This window comes from Hypanus sabinus, chromosome 16 (genome assembly GCF_030144855.1).
Source record: "Hypanus sabinus isolate sHypSab1 chromosome 16, sHypSab1.hap1, whole genome shotgun sequence".
Classification (NCBI taxonomy): Eukaryota; Metazoa; Chordata; class Chondrichthyes; order Myliobatiformes; family Dasyatidae; genus Hypanus; species Hypanus sabinus.
Genome location: NC_082721.1, coordinates 29721218 through 29734546, shown reverse-complemented (window position 1 = coordinate 29734546; position 13329 = coordinate 29721218).

Genomic DNA, 13329 nt, shown 5'->3' with positions numbered 1-13329 from the left:
AGGCTTGTAGCAGAAAGATTGTTCTTCCTTTTCGCCGGCATCCACATTCACGTCTCAGCTGGAGTTCCTGCGTGGCCGTCGGAAGGAGGAAACGTGCATGCGGTTTTCTCCCCGCTCTTTTCTCTCGGCACAGTAACCAGCTGTACCGCTCCCAGAAATGAGATCCTCTGGGAGCAGGAGATGGTTCCGGAACCTTCCTGGAGAAATGCATGTTGTCATGACGAAACTCTATTAATATCCTGCATAGAATCCAACTAGCAGCTTGAATAAAGGATTGGACGTTGACAGGGGGCTTCAAAAGGTGCACATTTTAACGGAAATCAGAAAATAATTAATTTATATTTATGCTCCTTTATTACGTCCTCTGTATTTTATCAGTTTTTGGACCCCATAGTGCAGAGCCCACAGTAGTTGAATGGCCCATTCATTTCTCGTGGTTAGATTGCAAGAAGAATGGTGGCCAAACACCACAGTTTTTTTATGCCCATCCAAAAAGATTAATGAACCTTAGGCTGACATTTGGCCTTAAAGTGTAGCATGGAGTCAAAGTCATCCCAAAAACAAACAGGGCTGTCCGTTTTCATTGATGGGCTTTTCTCTAATGGAACTTTATGGCACGTGGACAATGTTTTTGCCTCATGTTTGCCCATCTGTTTCAGGTTCTATAAATCCTGCCTTCTGAAGACTGCAGTGTGACTGAGAACGATCTGATTTCAGCGTCAGAGTTCAGAGGGCTCAGATCTCTCACCTGTGTACATAAGCCTCACGCCTTTATTTGCAGAAACACAATCGGGAGATGGTGACCTTTCCCTTTATCTGCAGACTCTGTAAGCCACCCTCCAACTATATAACTTGCGGCTCCAGGCCTCAACCCAGCAACTAAGGAGCTTGCTACAAACTGAAACCATGCCAGATGTCACCGTGAGTGCTAAAAGATGAAGACACTCTTTTGTTCCTGAGACAAGGCCATAGTGATACTCCAGTAACAAACAGTTTTTGGATATTGAAGTAAAGAGGTAACTCGAGACAACATCAAATTTATCTTCCTCAGCTCTACCTACATCATTTATGAGAAGGACAATGCCAGCACAAGGCAATGCGTCTCTCACAATGCCTAGGCTGTCACTCAGTGTCCAGCTAATAATACAGTTTTTATCTACTCTTACTGGGGCTAGGATGAGAGAGAAACATAAGCTAGCCGGCTTTCTCACAGGATATTCTCAAACCCGCAGGCACTACTAACTCAGATGGAAACATAATAACACAAGAAAAGCCAAGAACAAGAAAAGATCATTAGCCCATCAAAGCGCATCCCTCCAATACACTGTCATCTCAGTATTTTGAATATCCCAAATGATAATGGGCTGCAAATTCTTCCAAATATTTATCACCATTCTTAATACCTTCATTAAGTTTACCTTAAGTTATGTCCCCCAGTCAAATTTACTTGTTAGTCTGTTTTGAATTATTAGATTGTTTACCTTTTCAACCTCCTTTAACTTTTATCTATGAGAATATAATTTCTTTTTTAGAACATTTAATTTCCCAAATCTTTCCTTACAGCTTATTCCCCCACCATCAGTCTTGTTGCCTTATTTTTGTGCAGCTTTCTGAAGTCTGTGTGGTTTTGTGTTGTGAGCTGACAATTTCAACTTATTCCTGCATCACAGGTTTCTCAGTCACTGAACTGAATCCTTCTTTATTCTACCCATCCAAAGCAACCTCATCTCTTACTGTGCACAGGAATGAATCTCCCCTCCTGGGCACGTCTAGGACCTGCTCTGCTTCATTCTCCTTTGCAGGCTCCGCGCACATCTCAGCTCACCGCCCCATGTGGTCTTCCCTTGCCTGGGATCTCAGTCATTCACAAGCACATTTGTGAACTTCCCTTGCTCTGGAGCCTAACACTGGACTTTGCTCCTGCATTCTCTCACTCCGAATCTCATTCCTTCTCCAGAGTTGATGCACAGTTGACTCGCTCACTTTTCAAACCTCTTTGCTCTAGGAATTCGGTCGCCTCTTCAACCAAAGGCAGATGATGGCTTGCAAAATGGGTGCCTCATTTTTCAGTTACATCCATTGAAGAAACTGTTACATTCCCATATATATAGATAATGGCACAGTAGGAGAACTTTTGGCCAATGGAACCGTGTCAATGCCTGTGTGGAGATCCCATCAATCTCATTCCCCTCTCATTTCCCTGTAACCCCTGAAATTTATTCTCTCTCACAAGTGCCCTTTAACTTCCCTTTTGAGGGTATTCCTTTAATTTGACCTACACGAATGGGTAATTTACAATACCAATTAATCTACAGACACTGCCGAAGAGGATAAAGGCAGCACTCTGCCATCTTGTCTCCCTGACCTCGCTCCTGAACCTATCCACTGGACCAGTTCACTGTTATTCCATTCTAATTCTTTCTCACTTCTCTCACCCTTTAAGGGAAGACATCCCTTTGAAAAACATACTTTCCACAACTTCAGCATTTCTCCAAAACATTTACAGACATTGATGTGGTTTCTAAAAAATCTTCACCATCATAATGTAGGAAGAAACGCACGCACAGCAAGCTCCCACAAACAAAAATCATGACAATGACAAGTAATCATAGAACTGTATAAAAACACAAAATGCTGGCAGATCTCAGCAGGCCAGACAGCATCTATGGGAGGAGGTAGTGACAACGTTTCGGGCCGAAACCCTTCATCAGGAATCATAGAACTATCTAGCCCAGCAAGAGGCCTTTCAGCCCATCTCATCCATGCTGACCATGAGGTCTACTACACCAATCCCATTCGTTGGCATTAGGCCTGTATCTCTCTGCTGAAGGTCCCAGTTTTAACAGCATCCTCCCTCTCTACTAATATCATCAGACCAGGGGTAAGCATTGGTCTGCACACTAAATGGAACCATACTACCCTGTGAAACAGTATCGTCACTTGAGAGAGAACAGACAGTCTGCTGGTTCAGCATTCCACTCAAAAGCCACCGTCTCTGATGATGTACATCCCAGGGTAGGACGTTGAAGGAGCAGCCTCACTTTTGGCTTTCTAAACTCTGGAGTGGCACTCGAACCCAGTCAGGTCACAGCTGCGCTACATTTACCCCACCACTGTATTTCTTCTTTTTTCCATCTTACTTTCAGCAATAGACCCCTTCACAGCCCCTTCTCTTTATGTTTTTAGGTACTATGTTCTATATTCTTCTGTCCATATCCATCAGTCACCAACCACTCTTCCCTGTACCTCCATCTCTCTCAGCTCCATCTTCGGGTGACGATATCAAGTTCAAGTTTATAGTCATCTAACTGTACAAGTATACAACCCAATGAAACAATGTTCCTCCGGACCTTTGTGCACCCACAAAACATATATCACACATAGCATATAGGACAAAATATTACCATAAATAAGTGATAACAAAATTCAGGTAATGCACAGCACAGGTAAACAGTAAACAGCTCACTGTCCTAGAGACAAGACGTCAGTGATGGCAGAGTATTCGTTAGGCTCACAGCCTGGGAGAAGAAGCTATTGCCTAGGATGGCAGTCCTCGTCCTGATGCTCCTGTACCTCCTTCCAGTTGTTAGTGGGTCAAAGAGATTGATGGATGGGTGGTAGGGATCCTCAACAATGCTTCAGGCCCCTTTTCTACAAAGCTCCCAGTAAAATGTCACAAATAGACAGGAGGGAGATCCTCTCAGTGGTTTTTACAATCCTCTGTAGGGTCTTGCATGTGTGGCACGTGGCCAAGCGGTCTAAGGCATTGGTCTAGTGAACTGAAGGTCGCTAGTTCGAGCCTTAGTTAAGGCAGCGTGTTGGGCCCTTGAGCAAGACACTTAACCACACCGACAACACCAGTACCAAGTTGTCTGGGTCCTAATGCCTTTCCCTTGGACAACATCGGTGGTGCATGGGCAACTGCAGGTCTTCCATACAACTTTGCCCAGGCCTCAGTAGTCATCAAAAATCGACAGACAGCCGAAGAAGTAGGGTCTTGTGGTCCGATGCCTTGCAGCTTCCGTACCACACAATGATGCAGCTAGACAGGACACCGTCAATGGTTCTCCTGTAAAACGTTGATAGAATGGGAACAGGGAGCAATGCCCACCTCAATCTCTTCACAAAGTGTAGATGCTGTTATGCCTTCTGACTAATGACCGAGGAATGTTGTGGGTCCAGGTTAGATCGTCCATTACATGCACATCAATGAACTTTGTGACCTTCACTCTCTCCAAGGTAGAGCCATTGATGTGCAGTGGAGAGTGGTCATCCTGAAGCCCCCAATCATCTCTTTTGTCTGGTCTAGATTGAGACTCAGGATGTTGTTCTTGCACCATGTGACAAGCCTCTCTACCTCCTCTCTGTATGCTGATTCAGTGAAGTTCCTAATGGGGCCAAACACTGTTGTATCATCAGCGAACGATGATGTGGTTTGAGCTGGGTCTGGCAGTGCAGTCGTGAGTCAGCAATGTGATCAGCAGCTGGGTGACCACAGAGCCCTGGGGGGTACCGTGCTGAGTGTGATGAAGCTTGAGATGTTGCTGCTAACTCATACTGACTGGGGTCTTCCCATCAAGAATTTAAAGATCCAGTTTCAGAGAGAAGTGTTAAGACCCAACAAGGACAGTTGGGTCTGAAAGTCCCCTGGTAGACCTATCTGCCTCTCTCTGTCTTGCAATACTCTCTGCAATTTGAAAACTCACGTCTTCAGTAAAGCTTTCAGTCACCTTGCTTAACTCTCCCACAAAGGTTCTCCATCTGTTTTTCCACTTCTTTTGTCTACTACCACTTTCTACTGAACAACATAATTAATTTAAATCCTTTCTGCCAATTTTAGCTGCGTTCTCCATCTCCTCTGCTTCTCCTATATTAACACCATCATTAAACTTGACAGGCCTTCAGTCTGTGTTCATATACAGGATGTTGGTATAGATTAGGGAGAGCTTAACATTTCTCCTGTGACCAGTGGTTGCTCTTTGTTCCCAACCACTTTAACCAACATTTTATTGAATTCTATGTTCTGTTATTCCTGGTATTAGCTTCCTGACTAAAAATATTTCATTAGCTTTATCGAAGTATGTTTGCAAGTCCAAGACTTCTCAAGCATTTCTTTGAGGATGTTACGTATAAAATTATTAACAGGATACTATAAGACCATAAAACATAGGAGTAGAATTAGGCCATTCAGTCCATCACATCTGCTCCACCATTCGATCGTGGCTGATTTATTATGCCTCTCAATCCTATTCTCCTGCCTCCTCCCATATCAATTGACATCCATACTAGTCAAGAACTTATCAACATCTGTTTTAAATATACCCAATAGCTTGGTCTCCATAACTGTCAATGGCAATGAATTCCACAGATTCTGACTAAAGAAATTATTCTTCATCTCTGTTCTAAATGGACGTCCCTCCTCTCTGAGGCTGTGCCCTCTGATCCTAGACTCCCCACTACAGAAAAACCCTCTCCACATCCACTCCATACAGACCTTTCAAAATTCAATAGGGTTTCAATGAGATCCCCCAATTCTTCCAAACCCCTGCTAGTTCAGACCCAGAGCTATCAAAAATTCCTCATATGTTGACTCTTTCATTCATAGAATCATTCTCGTGAACCTCTTCTGCACTCTCTCCAATGCCAACACATTCTTTCTTAAATAAAAGGCCCTAAACTGCTCACGATGCTTCAAGTGTTGTCTCACCAATGCCTTATAAAGGCTCAGCATTACGTCCTTGCTTTTATATTCTAGTCCCCTCAGAATGAATGCTAACGTTGCATTGGCCTTCCTTATGTAATTATCTGATTCAGATTTATATTGCTCTGCTGTAGGTATTTCACTTCAGCAGTTTTCTGCAAAAGAAGTGTGCCCTGCTGGTAGAATGTTTTGGTTTTGGCTAGAGATAAGACCCCTTATTGTCCTGCTTAGGATTGTTGTGTCAGCCAATCAGGATGGTGGAATCGAGAGAAAGTTCCAGAGAGTTTTGGTGAGGGACAGTGTGGTTCAGGGGTCTTTTCTTGGCAGAAGCTGTGGAGAGGCCGGGAAGGAAGGTGGCTGAGAATGCTGTGGGAAGGAGCATCCTCTTTACATAGAACATAGAGTAACACAGCATGAAGTGTTTTGTGCAGGCAATTGGCTGCAAGGAATGGCTCCCGAGAGGGAGCCCGTTTATCCGAGATGGATGTCGAGCCAAGTTCGAAATGTGGTATGTGCTTTCATGCAGACTGTGCATCCAGCGTATGAGTGAGAACACAACTCCAGGATGAGCTCCAACTTTCTGTGCACATTTGGACTGGGATCACTGTAATGAGCCCTTTTATTTGTTTTTCTTTTCTCTCTCCTATGAATTGTTTGGTAAATCAGAAATTAGTAAATATACTTTCTTTATCATTTTATGTGGTGTATGATCTGTTACTTCTTGCCGGTTGACAATTGTGTACGGGCAGTATTTACGCAGCATTCGCTCCGATCAAGGTTTCTTTAATCGGAACATCACGGCATTCCTGTTTGGTTGAACCTCAAATCTTAAAGTGTCCGGCAGCTGATTTACAGTTGTGAAGTTCCTAAAGACAGAAAATCCATCAGCTACATCAGCTAATTACCTGCAAGCTCAGGAAGGTGCTTTTGGCGCTGCTGAAAATGCAGCTGATCGGATGATGAAGTTTAGGCACACATTTCAGGAGGGAGAGAAGCTGTTGGCCTACATTTTCTGGTTGGAGAAACGTGCTGTGTTGTCTGTGCCACAAAGGGGGCATTCAACTGTCTGAGAGAAATTGCTTGAGGGTGGAACAAGCTATGAAGGGTGTATTGTCACATGATATGGTTGCTCTACGTACTTGAGTGACCCGCAAAACGCACCCTCCTCCATTTTTACTGAGTTACTCGGAGAAGTTAGAGAGGAGGAAAACATGATTGAGAAGTGGGACATTCCCCAAATCCGAGTAGTGTCTTCTGTCGCTAAAGCCATGCCTGACACCACACGGATAGAGCTTTTGAGGAATGAGGTGGAAACCTTCGAGCGGAGATGATTCGATGGAAGTCTACTAATGTTCCCTCTAAATATGGTAGATCCATTGGGAAACCCTACCCACCTGTAGAACTAATGATGCAGCAGACTGCTGCTGAAAAGGGTCTCCTGACTAGAGAGGTGACCAGTATTTTCTGTTACAACTGTGGAGAAGATGGACATTTCAATCAAGATAGTGAGGGGCAAAAAGATCTTCAAAGAGAAAGTCAGCAGTGAATCAAACAGACAAGAAAAGAAGCAAAACTACGGAGGGATCCAGTAACGGAAGGGGTTGGCATCTCAGAAAGGATACGTTCAAATCAGTGTATCAAGGGAAATGCTAAAGTACAGAACCCTGAAGGTGTGGTGGGACCAAGCTCTGATGTATCCATGTGGACTGAAGGTGTTTATGCTAAATGGCACAGGTTCTCAAGTTACTCTACAGATCCTTCTACAACCATTGACGCTACTCAGTGCCCTTGAGATCTGGGGCCTCAGTACTGATGAGTACCCGTACGATGGCTACTTGTCATTGAAACTGGAGTTTTCAGAAGCAGACGTTGGGATAACTGAGACTATTGACACACTGGTGTTGGATCCGGTTGAACGGTGCAGCTTCCATTCTTGTGGAAACAAATACTTCCATTGTGAGAAGGCTCATGGGAGCGTGCAAGTGGAGAAATGGAGAGAACTGTTTGAAAACCTTGTCCTTCCACCCTGTGTTCAGAGCTGCTTTTGAGAAGGTGCGAGGTCCTCCTCAGCAGAAACGAGGAACTGTGTGGTGCACCCAGTCTAAACCTGTCATGTTATGCCCTTGGGGAGTAGCTAACGTGATGGATTTGCTGGAGCGCCCAATGCCCTGGCCAGCCAGGTGGATGCTCCTGGGGATCAAGGAGAAGAGTCACCTTTACCCGCAGGAGTGCGCATGCTGGTGAGACCTGAACTGCAGAGATCTTCGGCTGTGTACTCCAATAGGATGACAGTGTTTAGCAGGAAGACCTCAGAAAGAGATGTTACCCTCCGACATGGGATGCCAATTTCCCCTCTTTTTCCTGTGAGGGTAGTGTCTGATTTTCTGGGGGAATGAAAGAGAAAGAGTGGATTGAGGATGTAGACATTGAAGTCAGGTACTTTGGTGACTCACCCATACCCAAGAAATGGAAAAGGAGATTAACTGAGAAGATGGTTGTCTCTACTCAATAAAGTCACCATTACACCAGTACAGAGAATCTCGATTCAAACTCTCTAGGCTAGTTCACCAATAAAGTGGTTGAAGCAGAAAATGCACAGCCTTTGCAGTGCAGCAGAGCCAGGGGTACTTGTCTGGGAAGTACATAGACCTGTCTCTCAGCTTGGCACAAGAGATCAACCCTGACCTGAGGGTGTAACGTCCCACATGCAGACACAAGAGACTACAGATGCCAGAAACTGGATTACAAAGTACAGCTGGAGCAACTCAGCGGGCCAGGCAGCATCTGTAGAGGAAAATGGACAGTTGGTGTTTCAGGTCAAAACCCTTCATCTGGATTTCTCGTGTGACAATGTTAATCTTCCGTCATTGCAGTCAGAAAGCTGACGATGGGTTAACAACTGTCGCATGTATAGAGAACCCAGGAGATAAATTGGGTAATACTTAAAAGAATATGTGTGGACTTTAATGTGTGATTAACCCTTGTCTGTTCAACCTGGTACAGGCATCACATGAAAGTGACTCTACCTGTTAGTTGTCATGACTGCAAAGCACAGTCAACAGTAACAGTTCTGGCAAAAGGTCTCAGACGTGAAAGGTTACCAGTTTTCCTCCCCAAGACCTGCTGAGTGGTGTTTTTGTACCGTAAAACATAGCCCATTCAGCCCATCTAGTCTGCTCTGCCATCCCATCGTGCCTGACTTCTTTCCATTCTCCCATCTTCTCCCCCAATAACTCTCAACCCCTTTACCAGTCAAGAACCTATCAATCACTGTCATAAATACACCCACTGAGTTGGTGTCCACAGTCCTCCATGACAATGAATTCCACAGCTTCACCACCCACTTGCTGAAGAAAATCCACCTCACCTCTGTTCTAAAGGGGGGTATTTTTATTCTGAGGCTGTGCTTTCTTGTTCTAGACTGTCCAACTATCGGAAACATCCTCTCCACATCCACCCTCTCCAGGCTTTTCAGTATTCGATGTCATACCCTTCCCTGATCCTTCTGAACTGCATTGAGTACAGGCAAAGAGGCATCACCTGCTCCTTATATGTTGAGGCAATCGTTCCTCGGATCCTTGTTGTGAAATTGTTTTAATTTCAGATCTCCAGCTTCTGCAGATTTTGATTTTCACAATCAGTGCTATCGATTGCTTATCACATCAGCAAACGTCCCAAGTTGGTTAATGGCGAGCATCAGATTCTCTTCAAGATTTCTTGCATTTTACAGGAGAAGAGCGCTGTATTGTAGCACCTGGTCAAAGATGTCTGCATGCAGGGGGGGAGCTGGCTGCAAACATTTGATGCATTGGGAGCCATGAGGGAAAGGAGGAGAGACATTCTCCAACTGCCTCACCTCAGAGGCTGAAGCGGTTGAATCAGGGCTGGTGGAAGAAGAACTCAGCATCATGCCAGGCTTGGAATTCATCGAGATGCAGATCCTGGGAAAACAGGCTGAGCATTGTGCTCTTGGGATCAGAAGAGAAGATCACAAGGAATTGTGAAAACACAGCAAGAAAAAAGAACTGGGGAAGATTAAAGGTCTGAAGACAGTGAAGGGGGGAATAAAGATATGGAGGAGTTCTGTTGAAGTCTGGTATCCCCAATACCTGAAAAGAAGAATCAATGTTTTTGTTAAAGACTTAGTACAGTCAAGCATCAGAACAGCTGGTGAGGTGGAGAGGACTGGTGCTGCTGGAGAGAGAGATTGACAACCATGTATATGTTGAAGCATTGCATGAGGATGGGGTCTCATGCTATTAGAGAAGAATGATCTGAACATTGTGAGTATCTCAAACATACCTGCATTCATGATAGGATTTGAGAACCGAAAGGTGAGATTTCAATTAGAATCCACGTGAAAAAGAACTAAAGGTATTTGCCATGGAAACAGATGTAGCAGTGGGAGCCCTATTTTTCCACTTTTTTTACTCTCTTTTGTTCCATCCATTTACATCTCCTCCAGCAGATTGGCTGTGATTAGTATGTTGTCACAGTCTTCTCTCAGCCATCTGTATCATTCATTTCCTCTTCATCTTCACCCTATTGCAGACATTCCCTTTCTTCTCTCCACACTTTCTTCTCTGCAAATTAAAGAACTACTTAATTTCTGGGAGATTTTTTCCCAACTTTGTAATGAAAGGTTATTGACCAGAAACACTGACTCTATTTCTCTCTTCACTGAAAGAACTCACCCAGTCTTGACTTAAACGATAACCAAGTTAAATAGATTGAAACACACACAAAACGCCCAGGGAAATCGGCAAGCCACACAGCATCTATGGAGAGGAATAAACAGCTGAGTACAAAGTCCTAATGAATCCTGATGAAAGGTCTCAGGCCGAAACATAGGCTGTTTATTCCCCTCCATAGACGCTGTCCAGCTTGCTGGGTTCCTCCAGCAATTTGTGCGGGTGTGTCACTCAAGATTTCCAACATCTATAGAATCTCTTGTGTTTATAACTGAATTAATTATCTGTAGTGCCACCTTCGTCCAAAAGTGGGAGCATGAATAAGTGAAGAGGAGGGTATTAATTAGCATCTTGATTTCAATGTTTAGATGGGAAAAAAAAACCCAGAACAGGCAGAAGGACAGCAGCACTGAAGATGAAAACTTTCATCCATTGTCCTCATCAGAAATTCCCATTCCAGGTGCAAATGCGGTGACATGCTCTAGTAACTTCATGAGATTTTTTAAGAACAGTGGTGCTGGATTGAAGCATTGCACCAGGCCCGAGAGTGAAAAATTAAATTCTCACTTCTACCATTGGGTGGGAGATGCCAGAGTCTTGGGTGTACACTGGCAGGTCCAGGAGTAGCTGTTGCCCTACAGCCGTCAGACTCCTGGACTAGACTCGCTCACCTCAACACTGAACTGGCTCTGTGGCTGAGAGCTCACTTACAGGGACTCTGCAGTTCATGTTCTGTATATTATTTATTTACTAATTTGCATGATTTTTTTTCTTTTTTCCACTCATTGGATGTTTGACAGCCTATGCTGCATGGGGTTCGCTTGTGGGTTCTATTGCGTTTCCTTGCTTTGTGACTGCCTACAAGAAGATGAGTCTCAACTTTGTGTATGGTGCACAGACTTTGATAATAAACTTGAACTTTGAACAAGCCAGTTTGGACAGGCTCTTCTTTGTTAAGCGTGGATCTGCCATGCTACAGGACAGTGGGTATTTTGTGCACGTTGAAGGTCTCATGTTTCTGCTGAGCAGCAGCCCATTTTACCAAATCATCACATTGCAAACACAAGAACCTAGGAGAAGGAAGAGCATAAGAGCGATGAGCCAGCCCAACTGTTCAATATGATCATGGTTAATCTATACTGCCCTTCTGTGCTGTTTTCCCAAAACCCTTAAATGCTTGACCTTTCAAAAATTTATCGACCTTCATCTTAAGTATACCCGACTCTGCTGCCCTCAGAAGCAGAGAATTCAAAAAAATTCATTGCCCTCTGAGAGAAGTCATTTTTACAAACATAATTTCCTACCTTGTAATTCTGTCCCCTTACTTATCTGTCTTCCACTGTCCTGTCAAACCCCTTTAGGATCTAATTTTTTTTATAAGGTCACCCCTCATTCTTCTCAACCAAAGTATACAGACCTAAACTGTCCAGCCTCCCTTGATAGGACAACCCTCTCATCTAGGTAATTTCTAAAGACATTCGGCAAAGCATTGTGGGCCGAAGGGCCTGTATTGTGCTGTAGTTTTTCTATGCTTCTATCTCAGGAATTAATCTAGTGAATCTTCTTTGAACAGCCCCCAAAGCTACTGGATCCATTTTTAAATGAGGAGACCAAAACTATGCGCAGTATTCCATAAACTCAAGAGATTCTGCAGATGCTGGAAATCCAGAGCAACACACAGGAAAAGGGTTTTGGGCTGAAACCCTTCATCAGGACTTGTTTCCTCTCCATAGATGCTGCCTTACCGACTGAGTTCCTCCAGCACTTTTATATGCATGTTGCACCTTATTCCATTTCTTGCCTCATCAAAGCCCTGCACAAGTGTAACAAAGCCTTCCTATTCTTGAATTCCTCCTCCATCGCAATGACAACCAAAATGTTGTTTGCCTTAATTACGTAGATATGTTTGTGACTCAGCACATCCAAATCCCTCTGAATTTCACTCGTTTGCAGCTTCTCTCCATGTAGATAATAATACAGCTTCCATCTCCCCTTACCTCCCTCCTTAAACTCCATTCACCAGAATTTTGTACAATCATGCAATCTATCTATATCCTACTGCAGAATAAAAATGTCCTCATTACAATATATCCTCTCAGCTCCTATCGTATCATCAGCAAACTTGAAAATCTTACATTTCATTCCCTCGCCAGGTCGTGAGTTTCCCAAATATTTTACCTGCTGTGACTGGAGCTTTTCCAAACTCCTCCAATTATCTAAGGGGTATTTGCAAAGCCCTCCAAGGTGAAGGCTAGTGCAAAAAGAATACTTGCCTGTGACTTCTTTGTTCCCTGTTATTAATTCATCAGCTCATCCTCTCGAGGTCCCACACTTACTTTAGATGTCTTCTTCCTATTTATATATCCATAGAAACCTTTGGGCTTTTTTGCTTTGATGTTTCATAAGTTGTCTTTCAAATCAATTTTATCCCTTTAATGAACTTTTTAGTCTTTTGCAGCTGGATTCTAAAAATGCCCCTGTCTTCTGGTCTACCACCACTCCTTGACACTTTGTTTGCTCTACTTTTCAATCTAACCCATTCCTTAACTCCTTTGTTAAACACAGATTGTGCCTGTTCCCCATGGAGCATCTCTTTCAAACAGGGATGTTTTATGTCCTTGTTCATTGACTGAACTATCTCCTTTAGCTTATTTCCTCAGTCCACCTGAAACAACTTCACCTTCATACCATTGTAATTACCCTTAGTTCAGCTGGAGACAGTTGTTTAGGTCCTGAGCTGTTCCCCCTCAGCCTTGCATCTGGAATTCCATCATTTGTGGTCCCTGCCTCCTGGGGGATATTTAACCACGTCTTCTTTCCATTCACTGATGGCCAAATCTAAAATAACCTGCTCCCAAGCCAGCTTGGATCACAAGTTCTTCACATATGATACTCTTCCCAGTTTGGGACATCCAATCAATACGTGGATTAACATCT